We start from the raw sequence: 17,606 nt of genomic DNA, 5'->3' as shown, positions 1-17,606 counted from the left end.
AAAGAGTATCTAATCATACTGAGTGAAACTATTATTAATACTATGGTAATGTTGACCAAACAGCCAGGTTTTCAGGAGTGCCCAGAGTTATCATGAAATAAATATATGCAAATACTCACAAAGCTTAAATATTTTCTAAAAGGACCAGCTACAATGAACAGTTTAAATATATTTAATAATAAATAATAAAAGAACAAGAAATGCTAAATACCTGTTTACAGTAAACACCAGAGTTTCAGTCATAGGAAGTATTAAAAATAACACCGATGGAAAGTTTCACACATTTATAGATAAACAGTATTTAACTAGTCTCACTATCTACTCCTGAGTGACTAAAATAATTACAGTTCCTACTTACTGAATAGAACAAGGCAAGAAGAGTGAGCAGACCTTGCTGTCAGATCAAAGACAGAATACAGAATGCTGCTAAGACTTCAGTCTTCTCTAATACTAAAACATTATTTCTGTCCAGAATGACATCACTTACATCTGGTCATCTGACTCTTTTTCCCATGCTATCACCAACACTAGAAGCTGCTAGGATTTTTAGCACTTACATATCAATAATATACACACAGGAACATTGCTCAGATGTGGTGCAACTGTTTGAAGTCATAATACCATAAAACCATTCCATTACATTCATTAGACAGGAGCTACAACCTATGCTAGATTTGTTGATGATATTTTTCTCTTGTGAGGAGGTAGTGAGGAAGAACTTTTGAATTTTGTCAGGTATCTTGAAAGTACCACAGACTATTTAAGGTTTAGTCTAAATTACTCTTCCACATCTATTGACTTCTTAGATGTTACTGCATTAAGAAATACTGAAGGCACCCTTGAGATACAGCTCTACAGGAAACCCTGTTGGAGAAACAGTTTACTCCATCGGTCTAGCATGCATCCTTCACATATTTTTTCTAACATTCTTAATGGCTAATGTCTAAGAACCTCTAAACTATTTACCAATGATGTGGCTTTTGAAGAGGTTATATATAGAATGGGTGAAGGCTTTAATGATAGAGGGTACTCACAAACCTCAATAAATAACTCTAGGATGATTGTGTTATCGAATCGATGCACTAGTGGTGCTCCTTATTTTTCTTCAAATAATTACACTACGAATAAAAGACAGGTTGGTAATATGGGTTGTTCTCCTAGTATATTTTTTAAATATTCTAATAATATACAATATTACTGTAATGTTATTAGAAAAAATTGGCCTGTTCTTTTAGCAGATGATAATGTAAGACAGGTGGTGGGGGAATACCCTTCCTTTACATTTAGGAATAACATGTCACTTAAAAGGCCTTTATGTTATGGCCCAAGATCTGTATGTCCCACACCCTCAGGGAAGGTTGGTACCCTTCCCTGTTATAATTGTAAAGCTTGCTCTGCTATTTCTCCAGATCCCTGCTTTACACACCCTGTCACTGGACATGGTTTTACACCTTGATTTGTAGCAACATGTAAGAGTAGGAACTTAGTTTATCTTGCTACATGCTGTTCCTGTAGTGGTTTTTACATTAGTAAGACCACACGCCAGCTGAAGGAAAGGATTCTTGAGCATTTTGGGAACATACACAATCAGGTTATATCTAATGCTATAACTAATCATGCCTTATCTTATCCAGGCCATAGTACCTTGTTGTTTAGGGTTCTGCAAGTGCTGCATCCCAGCAGAAGAAGAGGTGATTTTAATAACACTGTTGAATTATGTGAACTAAAATGGATTATCTCTATGAGAGCTTATGAACCTCCAGGCCTCAATAGTGGCACTTCCCTTAAGCCTGCCTTATTAAGCAGAAGATGATGTAAGATCATTTTGTTTTTTAATTGGTTTAGTTTTAATTGTTTCTTACTGATTGGTTGAGTATTTTTTTAAATATGTGATTTTACTTTAATTTTCTATCTGGTCTGATGAAGCGGTAACCCTGCAAAAGCGCTAACCTTTTCTACTAAACTGTTTGCCTATTTTACATATCTTCTGGACATTTATCTGGCTGTACCATGGTGGTTTGACTCACTTATTCTTATTTTTTGGACCAACTGGTTCTTTGTCAGCTTGCCATAATCTTCTCCTAACATTTTTGCCTGCTCTCCCTGACTATACTAAACTAAGAAAAAATAAATAAAAACTGTTGTGATATGAAACTCTGAATGTTCATCATGTGGCTGCTGAGAAAATACCCACCTTTAGTAACAACTGCTTACAGGCTACAGAAGTTCAATATCCAAACCACTGCTCACTAATATGTGACATCCCCACTCTGGGCCAGTAATCAAGGAGAGTGAATCCTTACCACTGACACTGGAGAGGGACTTTCACTTGGAATGCAAATGGATCCACTCAGTATTTCCAGATGCAGACTTCTGCATCAAGCATAATTTCCCTGAAGAGCACACAGGGAACACACTCAGTCCAGGGTCTGGATTTCTCTACCTGTCTCCCTCCAGGTCCCCTATAACTGGTACAGCTGTAGGGTTAGGTCCTCAGCAGAGTATCCATGCCAAGTCCTCCAGCATCCTCTCTGTGAAACCAGTACTTCATGTCCCTGCCCCAAGTATCTGACACACACACACACACACACACACACACACACACACACACACACACACACACACACACACACACACACACTCTTTGAGGTTTAATTTACACACACACACACACACACACACACACACACACACACACACACACACACCCGGAGTGGTCAGAGTTATCAACAAATAAATACATGCAAATACTCTCAAAGCTTAAATATTTTATAAAAGGACCATCCACAATGAAAAGTTTAAATATATTTAATAATAAATAATAAAAGAGCAAGGAAATACTAAATATATGTTTACAGTAAAAACAGAGTATCAGTCACGGGAAGTATTAAAATAACACTGATGAAAAGTTTTACACAGTTATAGTAAAACAGTATTTAGCTAGCCTCACTATCTATTTCTGACTGACTAAAATAATTACTGTTTCTACTCACTGAATAGAGCAAGGTAAGATGGATGATGAGTGGCCTTTCTTGTCAGATCCAAGACAGAATACAGAATGCTGCTGAGACTTCAGTCTCCTCTAATATTACAACATTATTTCTGTCCAGAATGACATCACATGCATCTGGTCATCTGACTCTGTTTCCCATGTGATCACCAACACTAGAAGCTGCTAGGATATTAGCACCTACATGTCAATAATACACACACACACAAGAGCATTGCTCCGATGTGGTGCAGCTGCTGGAAGTCATAAAACCATAAAACCATTCCACTCTTCCTACAGCAGCTACAGCTTATTCTTTAGCACAGACATTGCATCTCTGGCTCCATTCAAAACTGTGGAATAACATCTTTATGGCTTAACCCATAAAGTAATTTAATTTCGGATATATTTTAAAGTCAGGTGGATTAACCTCTTTCCTTCCAGTATATGCTGTTACAATAGATACATTTAATTCACTTACAATAATACATGCACATTTCTTTTCCTGCCAGCAGGGCACACTATTGATACATTTTAATACAAGCAAACTTCACAAATACATTTTCAACACAAACATCTGTACAAACCAGTTTGATATACAAATGACATATAATTATTTACAAAATTCCAGTTAGCTGTGATGGCATAAGTTTTACATCCACTGCTCTACTTCTCCTGGCATGGCTGGCAGTACCTCCTGTCATAATTTTTATTTATCCTTTGTTAAGTGTGGTAGAGCAATGAGGCAGTTAGGCTATTTTCAGTCTTATCCTGAGAGTACATTATCTGTGAATTTGTAAAAAAAATAATATATATATATATATATATATATATATATATATATATATATATATATAAACAAACATCAGAAGCAAATAAATGTTACATGAAGAACATAGTAGATGAAGTGAACATATGCTGATCTGTTTCTTGGGAAAATGCTTCTGGTCATTATGATTATTTATCTGAAAAGTAGTGAGCCATCATATTCATGTAGGGCTACTGAAAACTTCAGGACAAGTTTCAGAACCCATGCAGTACCAGACATGGTTGTATTGGAGAATGTGGCAGCTTTTATAAGTGAGAGCTATACAGATTTTTTTAGGAGAAATCGAATTAATCATAATACTTCAGCTCCTTCTTCTTTAATGCATAGATTAGTAGAAAGAGTAGTGTAGACAAACAATATAAGACAATTGAGTGATATAGTTCTGAAAAAGAAAATAACTAGAGCTTTGTTTAATTAGTAAATTATTCAAAATTATGCTGCAGTCAACAATGGGATTCATTTCTTGACATGATGTTAATGGGCAGAAAATACATGTACTCTGAGATTGATTAATTTTGATTTTGTAGGAAAAGTCAGTGGAAAACCCATCATGTAATAGCTGATAATATGGTGAAATGACAAGCTTTTGAGACATTGACCTGGCAAATGTGAGATATGTAAATTTCTTCAAAAAAAATAATAATAACGTTTTCAGCATAAAAACCCTTAAATGTACAATGACACATAGGGCAAAAAGCCATACTTTGGTAGCTATAGACATGTTTAAAGTTTTGGATCATCAGTATAGTATCAATAGGAAGTCTAGTTATGGGCTTAAGTACTCAGTTTATTAAAAGCCTGCTAGGTATTTTCTATAGGAGTAGGCATCAAATAAGGTAAACAGAAGAGCTAAAATTCAAAAGCAGGTGTGAGATCCTGGCAAAGCACTAAAATGTCTATACAAATATTCTGCTTTCAACAGCCATTGTGCTGAAAGTCTTTTATTTTTTCAGAGGAATATTGCATATCTTCCACGATGCCTTGGTAATGATGAGATGTTTCTTTGTACAATATTCTTCTGTGCTTTCTTAATGTCTATCTCTCTGGCTGGGTCCTATAAGGATCTGCTGTGATACTTATGCCCTTTTGTCTACCACGAAAGATTCAGGTTTAGGACAAAAATGAATACCTGAAAGAATAATGCATGTACCAGGTCTTCTGTCTAGTACTGCTAGACCTTACAAAGAAATTGTAGATCAGTTGATCGTATTTTGGAAAGAAAACAGTGAGTATTTACATCCACAGAAGGCTAGTGTGACACTATACCAGGTGAGCCCATGTAACCATGACTGCAGAGAGGGGGGATATATTTTAATTATTTCTGTAATTCCCAGGACTGTAGCTGTTATTCTTTGGACAGTGAGACTGCATAGTTGAGAAAAGGGAATATATGCTAAGTCCTAGGCCACAGTACCTTAAAGTATTCTCCCTACTCTGAAGTATAGCAGAGCCATTAGAGTTAGTATCTAAAAGTAACACTGATGTGAGGATACAGTCCCTACACTGGCAGTACCAAGGATGTGCTTCCCATATGGAGCCAGTGTTCTGTGTGTGACTGTGGATATGCCTGTGACTGAGGGGATTACTACCAAGAAAAGGTATGATGCCCCAGTAATGTTTGTAGAATATGGTGTTCAAAGCTTTAAATATACTAATCGCTTGATAGAGGGAGTTGTGTGTCCTGTGATACCCATTCCTTCTAGAAGCAGTTTGATTAAAAACCTCATAGAGTAGTAGCTCATACACAGGATCTCTTGTTTACAAAGCTTTCTGACAAGCATTCATATGTTATTATATTTTGCACTCTTCTGAAAACAACATTTTGAGCAAGCCTGTAAGAAAAACAAAGCTTAAGCCAACTGCACCCACGTTTTGCTTTTCAGCCAGAAGTGAAGTGGATCATTATATTCAGAATGCCAATATATCAATAAAGGCTATACTGTGTTTTGCACTTCTCTGAGCACAACATTTTGAACAAGACTGAGGGAAATAAAGATTAAACTAGTTGCACCCTGGTTTTGCTTTTCAGCTTGAAGTGAGGTGGATTCTGACATTCAGAATACCCATATACCAAAAAGTCTATACTGTTGATAGATTTTCTACTAAGACATAAGGACTGTAAATGCATAATATAGTCAGAACTGAAGACTTGCCATATAGTACCCGGAGCTTTGGAATTTTCATGAGAATCTTTGGAGTTCCATGAAGTAATTCAAAAGAAAACATAAAATATTTTACCCTAACAGATCCTTGCAAAGAGATGGAGACAAACAGGAAGTATTCGAAGTATTATTTTCCTACGTTCAAAGATTTTTGCAGATGATAATTGCAGACATGAAATTAAAGTGTGATTGCCTCTTGGAAGCTATGGCAAATCTGGATAATATTTTTAAAGACCAAATTCATCACGTTGTCAACATAGTTTTTGTGCTTCCCAGTAGTAACATGGCTGTAAGAACTGGGTTATAAATATAGCTGTGAAATGGAAAAAATCAATGCTTTTGAAGTGTATGTTTAGAAAATATTTTTTTTTAGAATTTTGTGTCTCCAAAATCAAGTCATTAAATATGTAAGGAAGAAAACCTACACAGTTCTCTGGAACATCTGACAGTAAAACAAACAAAAAAAATGAAATGCTTTGACTCTATAATGCAAAGTCAGGGTTTAGTGTAGAAGACATTGATGCTGACAGATAACAGGCAATAGAAGAAGGGGCTGGTAGAGGCTAAGACTGAAGTAATGGGCGATATTGTAGTTGAGGGCCTCACCAGATGCGCAGTAGCAAGCCACGCCCAAAACCCACCCCCGTGATATGTCATTCATGAATATGCATTCCCTCCAAATGCACAACTGAAGAAAAAGTGCACTGACATTGTAACATGACAGTAAATATAACAGTAAACTGAAGTAAATTACCGGTATGCGTGAACGACATTTAAACAATTTCTCGACCTTGGGTATTTCAGTTTCTTAGAAGACTGCCAACTGCTAAATTATGGATTTGATACAACGTAATAGCTTCTTATTTAAACTAAAGTGGTTCCGTTGTCACAGTGCTTTTAATAGTCAAACAGTCACCAAAATCTCATTATTTATTTGGTATTTCTTTACCGGAATGGTCCAACTGGTCTGGAGGAGACCAGAAAGTGACTGTTTTCAACGGAGTACTCATCTGAAATATGTTTGCCTTAGATCTGACAAGTAATATCTGTCACAGCAACATACAGCTCTGTAGAAAACATAAATCACAGATCTTGAGACATACTTATACAAATGCTAATAATAAAGTGTCAAAAATTTGCCAGAAAGGTAGTTGTTATAGCGCCAAGGTGGAAATTACCTTTTGGAAAAGAAACGTGCATACTGCAAAGACGCTGCTCTAATCCAGGTAATAAACCAGCGTCGCAGAAAGTGCGAGCCAGAAATAGTAAAAACCATTATGTTATGATAAACATTTGATAAGGCAGATTCAGTTACATCTTTGGTAATAATATCTAATAAATGCAGCCCTTTAAGGAGATGTGATTTATGCACAACAACGCAAACTTGACAATCGCAGCATAACACAATGTTCATAGGATATAGTGAATCACAGAACAAAATCTCCTTTAAGCACTCATGCTGTGAGAAACACAGAAATTACCAGGTGCGGTTACCAGGATGGCAAGTTTAATTGACCTAAAATGTTAATATAGAATTTATTGCCAGTTGTCGAAAACCCCAAGTAATATGCAGACCGGGTTGTCACTCAATTTGCAACATGCCCACTTCTGCGCGAAACGAACTGGTGAGGCCCTCAACTACAATATCGCCAAGTAAAGAATATTAATTTGTAAAAACTTAAAGAATAAATTGTTGACAGTCCTTGAGGACTCAAACAGTCAGACCTGACTGACTAAATGACAGTAGCAGCAACAACAAAAAACAGGACTGTTGTTGTAAATATATAGCCATCACCTCATCTTGTTTCTGCCTCCCAAGCTACAAAAGCTGTAGTGTTTCCTGGTTACTGTTGTACACAATGTATCACATTCTTAATCATCTCTAAGGGACATCACTGCTCTCATAGCTTTTGTTCCTAGAATTCCTTAAAGTTTTTTATCAGTTTCTTACACAACAAGATAGACAACAGAGTGGGGTATTCATAAATACTTAAAACACTTACTGTGTGATTTTATTTTAACTAGTTGAATAGAATGTGGCTAGATCTGCATTTCAGAAACATGTATGGAGAAAAAACATATCTGAGATGCAGATCTAGTCATATTCTGTTCAACTAATATAGATAAGAAGACACCGGATTGTGGTGCTAAATTCTAAGCATTTGAGAATATCTCCACGATGAAAGCTTTCATTAAATTTACATTAGTTTTACTCTATTCCTAAGTAATCAGTTTAAGTTTCTACCGGTGTGCTGTGTTGAATAGAATGTGGCTAGATCTGCATTTCAGAAACATGTTTGGAGAAAAAACATATCTGAGATGCAGATCTAGTCATATTCTGTTCAACTAATATAGATAAGAAGACACCAGATTGTGGTGCTAAATTCTAAGCATTTGAGAATATCTACACGATGAAAGCTTTCATTAAATTTACATTAGTTTTACTCCATTTCCGGTGTGCTGTGTTTCTGTTCTGAGTTCCTCTGACTCCTGGTGACCCAAATTAATCTAAAATTAAAAACACTAGAATATTCTTCTGAAACCTTAAAGGACAGAATTAAAATATTAGTTTCCTGCTGAATGATTTTGTCTCTTGACTGTGTGCAATAAGTTCTGTAAAAAAAAAAAGAACATTCCTTTCAGCAACATGAAATCATATGTTGAATCTATGTTAAGATGCTATTGTTAAGAAGCCCTGAGAAGAATTTCAGTATGGATTTGCTGCTTCTTTCTCAAACTTTTTACATAATATAATTCATAGTTTTGTAGACTCTTAGATTAGTATAAGGCTAACTGCCCTTGTGGGCCATTTTAACCTTAGCCAATTTTCCCTTTTGGTGTTTGGATTAATCTATCCTGTTTAGTGTTTATATTAACCTTACCCTTTCCAAGGTCTAGATTTATACTACAACTAGTGATAATACCTGGGATCACACCACAGATTTTTAGAGGGGCCTAAGCACTGGATAAACGCATTTAGGAGTTGCCTGTGACCATTAGTAGTTCAGGGGAAGACATGGGTTAAATTTCCTATTTTCTATCTATAGATCTAATTTGTACTTGAATATGGACAGGAATGAGCTTTGTTTTATGTGGATGGGTAGTTTGTTCTAGAGCAGTGGTATCTTCTGCAAGACATACGTGTCCCCCTAAATCATGCTGTTAATGTTGCAGAAAAGGTTTATATCCCTGAACTGAGTATTTCTGATGCCATTTGACTTGCTGATTGTATGTCAGAGGATGCCTTGTAAGACATACAGATCACCTATTATAGTCCATAAGAGATTGCTTATGGTGACAAGACTTTTAGGTGGTCAGTGTAGGGCATTGTTTAAGCCTTGTATCCTTTTTGTAAGATACCTCTGTGGGTGTTCCATTTATTGAATGTGTCTGGATAAATGCATGCCAAAGGGGGGAAGTTATACTCAATGACTGGCCTTATGATGGCTGAGTAAAGAGGTACAATAACATCCCTTGACCTAGAAGAAAACTCTTTGTTTATGAGCTGCGCAATATAGAAGGATTTCTTTACCACAGTGGATACATGTTAGTTGAAGGTTAGGACATTGTCTACATCAGCTCTGAAATTCTGAACAAGTAGGTCTATTGTTAGGGGTGTATTTTCAATGTTGTAGTTCCCAGGGGTAGAAGACTTCCCAAAGGATACAATAATGCATTTTTTGGCATTTAACTTTAGTCCATGATTCTAGCAACAGTTATTTGCTTTGGATAAGCCTTCTTGCAGGACGGCTAACTTTTTGGGGAATTCAATAACTTCTCTTAGCTCGTAGTCTTTTCCAAACTTAGTCAGCCAAAGCCCTTTGGTATTATCTTTTACTTCAGAAAAGTAGATGCCAAACAGCAGAGGTCCCAGCATGAGCCCTGTGGGACTCCACTGGTGACTGGTCATTTTGTGAAGGTAGTTTTACCTATTTGATCTCCTATATTCTATCTGTGAGCCAACTGGTGATCCATCAGGTGATTTAGGGGTTTATTTCTAGCTTGTTTAGCTTTTCTACTATGCCTGAGTGGGGGATTGTGTCAAAAATTGTGACTAGGTCAGGATAGTTGGTGTGTACTGTTTTACCTTCATCCATTGCTTTGGTGATGTCAAAATGTCTGTTAGGTTGAATAAGCATGACCTGCCCTTGATGATTCTGAACTGAGATAGGTCCAGTGTTTGGGGATTCCTTATATCCTTACTGATTAATTCCATGATAGGTTTGTATTGATTAATGCCATGATAGGTCTTTCTATGGCTTTGCATATGAGGATGGTCAGACTTATGGTTCTGTAATTGCCTGCATCTGTGGAAGGTCTTTCCTTGTGCAAGAGATGACTGTTGCTGTTCTCCATTCACTTGGTAAAAAACCTTTATGGAGGCTGAGGATGAACAGTGTTGTTAGGGGTGTAGCTAAATTGTACTTCATGCTATTTAGGATGCATCCAGGGGTATAGTCAGGATCCACTGATGCAGTAAGTTTTGCTTTTCTTTTGATCATGCTTTTAGGACTTTGCCTTGTGTGACAGTTGGGGGAGTGTTGGTTTTAAGTATAGGTTAGTTAGGTTTTTAGTATAGGGTAGAAAAGGATAAAGCTGAATTTACTGGCCTGTAGGATAACTATATCTTTGGCTTTGTTTACAACCAGCTCATTGCATTGCTGCATTGTGCTCCTTAGATTATGAACATAAATAAAAAAGGCAATGTGATTGCTTTTGGCTTGGGTGGCTCTTTTTACCTCAGACTTGGCTTTGGTGGATTTAATTAGGCATGTGAGCTGTTTAATGATGAGAGCTTTATCATTTTGGGTATTACTCATCTTACTTTTGGCTAAAATTCTCTTCCTTTTATCATATAGTTTGTTGATATTATATTTCCACCAGGAGGATTTATTTCTGAGTTTGCCACGCACAAGTTTCTGCAGGGGACAGCTGCATCTATGCAGCTGTTTGAAATGCTGTGACAGCCTGATGATGTACATTTGCACATATTCAACAGAGTTATCTGGTTTTGGTGGTGATATGAAGCTTATCAAAGTATCACTCAAGAGTAAATATCTTGTCTTATAGAAATTCCTCAAGGAACCATGGATGAAAGGGACATTTGGTTTCAATTTTATTTCAAAGAAGATGGCTTTATGATCAGACCTTACAAGGGACAGTGATATACAAACAATGTTGCAAGATGCCCCTATATTAGCAACTACAAGGTCTAAGATGTTGTTTCCCCTTTTGGATACTCCAACTAATTGTTCCAGGATATTTGTATTAACAAAGTCCAGAAATCTCTATACTCGTGCACTAGTGATGGTGTAAGTTTCCCAGTCTATAATCCGGTAGTTTAAATCACCTAAGAAAATAGTATTTGGTTTAATACTGAGCGACTTAAGTTCTTGTAGATATGCACTTTGACTTTCTTGGGTCATAGAGAACTTAAGTTCTTGTAGATAGGCACTTTGACTTTCTTGGGTCATAGAGAAAGTTGCATTGCTAGCAAATATGGTGCAGGACCTTTCTGGTAGCGATTTGGACATGCAAATGCCCCAGTTAATCATGCTGCTTTGTGAGCCTTGATGTGAGTCTTTCCTGATTGAAGACATTTCCACCTTTTTTCCCCTCTCTTGTGCAATAGCTGGTTTAAAAGTGTGGAAGATATTATAGTCCTGAATAGTTATGGTAATCTCTAACATTTTAAACCATATCTCAGTTGCTACACAAATGTTTATGTCCTCCAAAGTGAGAATGGCTTGTAGGGAGTGGAGTTTTTTGTTTAGACTCTTAGCACTGGTTACTGACACATTCATATTTTCCTTTGCTTGTTTTGTTAAGTTGGTAGGTTTATTTGGTTGGCATTGCCTAAAAAAGGCACTGTAGGGGGGAGAATGTTTTTACTAATATTCAAAAACCTAGAGGGGACAAGTGCAGGCCATTCCTGGTAAAACGGCGTGGTCTATTAATCATATCCTCCCAGACTGACAGATATTGGACCCCCTTGGAATGACACTAAAAATTAAGCCAATTATTAAAGTCAATTATTTTTTGCTCATATTGCAGCATCAATCTTGGAGAAGTAGAATGCTGCTCAATGTCAGGCTCATACCTGGCTGAAACACATAGTCCGAGAACTCCATCATATTCTTTTCATATAATCTAAGGAGGTATGCCTGACATCATTGACATGCACATGTGGTATGACAGAGTCATACCTGTACCTGTTTTCAAGAACTTGATTGTGTATGTGATCTGGTAGACCCTGGCAGCAGACAAGCAACTAACTGGCACTTTTTCCTTGCTCAGCCTGGTAAGAGGTACATCTTTCAATGGAATCCACACTAACTAGAATGTTTGGTTGGGTATATGTCTGCCTCATGGGCTCAGCATCCATGACACTGGGGTTTTTTGCACTATGTGCAGTGGTAGGTTTTGCATGTGAAGAGTGTTGCTGAAGATGCTTAGTGCCTGAGTTGCTTCCTGGAGGTCTTTGAAGCTTATACAAGTTAATCTTTAGAACCTCAGCATATGAAGGATTATGTGTAGTATGCATATTATGTTGGTCTCAGTGAGGTGTTTTGTGTTTTGTACTGACAGTCCTGATATTGGAGTTGTCTGTGTGTGAGGCGTTTGCTTCCAATGAGATTATATATGAACGTCTCTCCCATACTGAGTTGTGTTGTTTGAGTAATAGGTGATCGTCAGACAGCATGAGCAATTCCTCTATTATCTCAAGATACCCATCTCAATCAGGTTGGCTGTAGAAATTGCAGGGAAATGCTGGTCTATGGCTTGAACAGGTAAAATTCAGTTGGACTGGGATGACCATAACTACCTTGAGTTAGGTTTATTTTAAGATGCAGGGGTTACTTTAGGTAAACTTACCAATAAGGTGGAGGGGGATACTGAGTTACTTGGGCTGGAGTGTACAGATATCCTGGTCTGATTTTCTGCAGCATGATGTATGTTTACTTGCATTCTCTGCAAGTTAGTGAAACCTTTGAACTAGATTGCTGAAGTTGTGCTGATTTTGCTAGCTTTATTTATTTAGCAACACCCAAAAACATGAATAGTCTGTACTTTAACAATTAACATTTATTTAGTTATTTATTTACATTTATTGACGGGAAGACGAACTGGGCACTGAACCCTTTTCTAGTGAAGGTTCAGGGAGAAAAAGTCCAACAATATAGTACAATATGACATACTGCAGTTTCAAACAGTTAAATTAAACATTAGTATCATCTTTGTCAAAGCAGTACTGGAGATTGCACCACAACATCATATTAAATTTGATCATGTTACAAAGATGCATATTGAATAAAATCACACATTCACAATATTATGTTGAAACAGATCACATTTTAGAAGCTTATTTAGTGAAACAAATATACACATTCATACTTCTTATTTTTATTTTTCGTTTTATTTTGCTTTTATTTACCAGGCTTGCCATCTGGGAGACGATCTCTGCTTAACATACAAGGCCATGTCAAACCCAGAGCTGTTGGACATGCTACACTTAAAGAAATCCCAATCCCTCAGAGCCACACGATCCAGGGATCTAAACCTTGTCATCACAATAAACAAAACATGCTGGAGGGATAGGTTCCTGACCCAGAGACTCCCCAGACTCTGGAATAGATTGCCCATACATGTCAAGCAGAGTGCCTCTTTGGCCCTCTTCAAAAGGAACCTTGACAATTGGATGGGAGAAAGGAAATTCACCCCAGGGATCACGTCAGTCACCCTGCTAGACAAGGGTCCAGGGAAGTAAATAGTGTGGGAAGAAATAGCCAGGGAATTGTTATGGCTAGGCTTGTATAGGCCCTAGGGCTGATAGCCTAGTACTAACCTATGAACCTATGAACCAAAACTTATTCCTCTTATTCTTCAGTAGATTATGCACTTCTCATTTCCAACTGGCTCCCTGACAGAACCCACACTGTAAAAGTTGCAGACTCCAAATCTGACCTCAAAGCAGTGACAAGTGGAGTACCAAAGGGTTCCGTCCTGGGACCTTTCCTGTTTGGTATTTACTTCTCTGAAGTATAGGCTAACACAGAAGGCCTCTGGCTAACGAAGTTTGCTGATGACTGCAAACTAGGAGCCATAGTCAATTCCCCAAATGATGTGGACATCCTACAGAAGGGCCTCGCTGAGACAGATGCCTGATGTCAGAGCCATGGCCTCAAGCTCAATGCCAAAAAGTGCAGTGTCATCCCCTTTGGTGAAAACTCTGTACCCATGAACTACCACATAGGCAGCAATCTACTTAACACCAAATGTGTGATAAGAGACCTTGAGAACCAGGTGGACAGTAGTCTCTCCTTTGATAGTCACATTGCCACAGTAGTCAGGAAGTCCTTCTACCTGGCACACCTCATCATAAAAGGGTTCTCATCCAGGAAAAAAGAGGTCATTGTTCACCTCTACTGGACACTGATTAGACTCATTACAGTGTACAATGCCGCTTTTGGAATGTACCTCACAAGACATCTGCAGCAGCTGGAAAGGCCACAGAAGTACCCCACAAAGAGGATTACTGGCCTCAAACAAATGCCCCACACTGACCGCCTCAAAAAACTCCAGCTTTACTCCGTAGCATATCGCCTACTCCAAGGTGATCTCTGCCTAACATATAAAGCTATATCAAAACCAGAGCTGTTGGACATGCTACACCGAAAGAAATCCCAATCCCTCCGAGCTGCACGCTCTATGGACCTAAACGTTGTCACCACAATAAACAGGACATGCTGGAGGGATAGATTCCTGTCCCAGAGACTTCCCATACTCTGGAACAGGCTACCCATCTATGTCAAGCAAAGTTCTTCATTAGCACTCTTCAAGAAAAATCTTGATGAGTGGATGGGAAATAGGAAATACACCCCAGGGATCACTTCTGTGTCTCTGCTTGACAGGGGCACAGGAAAATAACTTTCTTGGGTGGCATAAGCCAAGGAACCTTGTTGGCTAGGCTTACGTAGGCCCTTGGGCCGATAGCCTAGTACCTACCTATGAACCTATGAACCTATTAGTCAAAAGCCTGTTTTCTGGCAGCCCTGGGGAGAAAAGCTCCAAGGTATTATAAACATTTTAAAACAGACATTCAGTAATAAACATGATCAAACATTAAGTAATATACATTAACAATTACAATTACATTTGCTAATTAGATAACATTCATGTGAAATAAAGGTAATTATTACAGCATAAAAGATACTTAAGCATTAGTAGCTGTTGAAAGCTGAGCATTTGAAGAGGTGTATTAGTGGGCTTGTCAAATGGATAATAGATCATGTGATTAGTGCTTAGAAATTCAGACAAAATGAGGTGAGTAAAGGAACTAGTGAAGACAAGAAATGTTAATATTGTAGTTAGGAGTTGGGATATAAAGCAGATTCAGAAACAATTAGATATATGGATATTATAGGAATTATATTAGAATATAGAGCGGGGGCAGCATTGTCACAAAACTATGTATATGGCTGGGAAATTAAAGTAAAACTATTCAGGTATTGGTGAAGACTGGTTTTAGGGCATAGGATTTTGAATGATGTGAAATGGTTTGATGATATGGCAAGCTGACGATAACTGTGGTATTTATCCTGGAGATATATAGGAGCAGATACATTGACTTGATAGGAGAAGTTTTCTTTTGAGTTTTAAATGAATTTGCATTCTGAATATATTTTGGTTGTAGTGGCATGGGGTTCCATAGCTTGGGTACACTATTTGAATACATTTACCTGCAGTATTAGATGATTTGGTCATAGTGATTAGTGAGGTTTCACTACAGCATAAAATTCTATTGAGGAATAGTATTGTATTAAGTTGCTAATAGCTATGCAATTCCCTGCCTTATAAGGAGTCTATGTATTGTAGTTAGATGAAAAATGATAGGCAGCTCTAATCAGTTTAATTCTTTGAGGACTGGGAAGTGATATGTTCTACTGTTATATTTTACCTCAAAATTTGCTCTTTTGTTATAGCACTGTTTAAGCTTGGACATTTGGGAGACTTTAAGTTTAGTGAAGACTGGGACAGCATAGAGGAGAAATGGCAGTAAGAAAGTAGATTCTAGATGTATTCTAGCTATATTAGTGAGATAGGTTTTTTACTCTGTATAATACACCTGGTTTTTGATGATTTTTTTAATCACATGTGATACACAGTGGTCAAATTTCCACTGGTCATCTATGATGAGACACTAATTTTGTATTCTTTACTTACTCTGCCATGGTGTTTTTTTAGAGATAATAGTGATTCATGTTGTTTTGGTAGAGAAGTAAAACTTATATCTTAAAGTGAAAGATATACAAGTTATTCAGATTACTTCAAAGTAATATACCGCACAAAGAACAGACTCATAAGTAAAAATGTACAGGTAAAACAATGTTAGTTCTAAGTAACAGTATCAGTATGTGTTAGTTAAAGAGTAGAGGTGCTACAGTATTTACAGTAGATTTACAATATATACATTTTTATTTACAAGTGAGTCTTTTTTTTTGGGAGAGAGAGCGAGAGAAAGAGAGAGAAAATGTAGGACATTCATGGTTAAGAAAAGGCTAGCATGTGTTGGAGTTAGCTTGGTAAGGAGCAAGAGCATAGAAATAAGTCATTGAGGTCATCTTTTAACTGACCTCTGAAAGTGGACAGCCTTAGTGTTAGATGTAGTAAGTTCTATATTTTGAGGATGTGAATAGACTATAGGGCTTCCCTAGCATTGCTATTGGTGTTCTAAGTGTAGAACAATTATTTGTTTGTTGAGCCTTGGGTTCTGGTGAGATAGTTAGGGTTGGAGGATACTTTTTTAAGCTGGGGCACTTGTTGGGTTTGTGTACAAGGTTGTGGACTACAACTGTTTGTGAGTAGTTGAAGGCAGTGCAATGATGAACACTAAAAGGAAAGTTATAGGCAAACCTAAAATAATTTATTGTAGCATTACTGTAACTTGGATGTTCAGTTAGTATGAAGATTTGTGAATGTAGGAGAAGCATATAGTAGGTTAGTAATAGATAAGAAGATGCTGTGTATATTCTGTGAATTACAGACTTATTTGGTATAACATCTCAAGCTTTTGATATGTCTTTTTCTCTACTTCTTTTATATGCAAATCAAATTTTAAGTCGTCATTTATGGTGACCCTTAACCTAGTGTATATAACCCCTTGAAGTTTTGTTTAAGGAATTAATTGTAATGTCCATATTGTGCCTAAGAGAGATTTATGTGATAAAGCAGGTTATTTTTAGATTTAATAGAAGTTGAGAGCTGACTAGTTATACGTCAGTGGCAGAAAAGGACTCTTGGGTAATTGAATGTTAGACAGGTCATTAACTGGGCAGATGAGAGTAGAGTCATCTGTGGACTGAATGAGGGTTGCATGAATGGAAGCTTTGTGGAAGCCATTTTTGAAGATATTAAATAGTAGAGATCCTAAAGAAAATGATTGAGGTACCCTAGCAGTGACAGGAAGAAAGGAATACAATCCTGGTTGGTACTTTACAGCTTGGTGTCTGTTGGGTATAAAGTTGTTAAACAACAGGAAGGTGGAATAAAAAGGCCTATATACCTTAATTTCTGGAGCAGCATGTAATGTGAGGCTGTGTCAAAAGCTTTTGACAAATCCAATAAT

The sequence above is a fragment of the Protopterus annectens genome, chromosome 8.part0 (genome assembly GCF_019279795.1).
Source record: "Protopterus annectens isolate FY-2018-M chromosome 8.part0, PAN1.0, whole genome shotgun sequence".
In the NCBI taxonomy this organism is placed as follows: Eukaryota; Metazoa; Chordata; order Ceratodontiformes; family Protopteridae; genus Protopterus; species Protopterus annectens.
The sequence above is the reverse complement of the archived record's forward strand: the minus strand, read 5'-3'. Positions refer to the sequence as shown.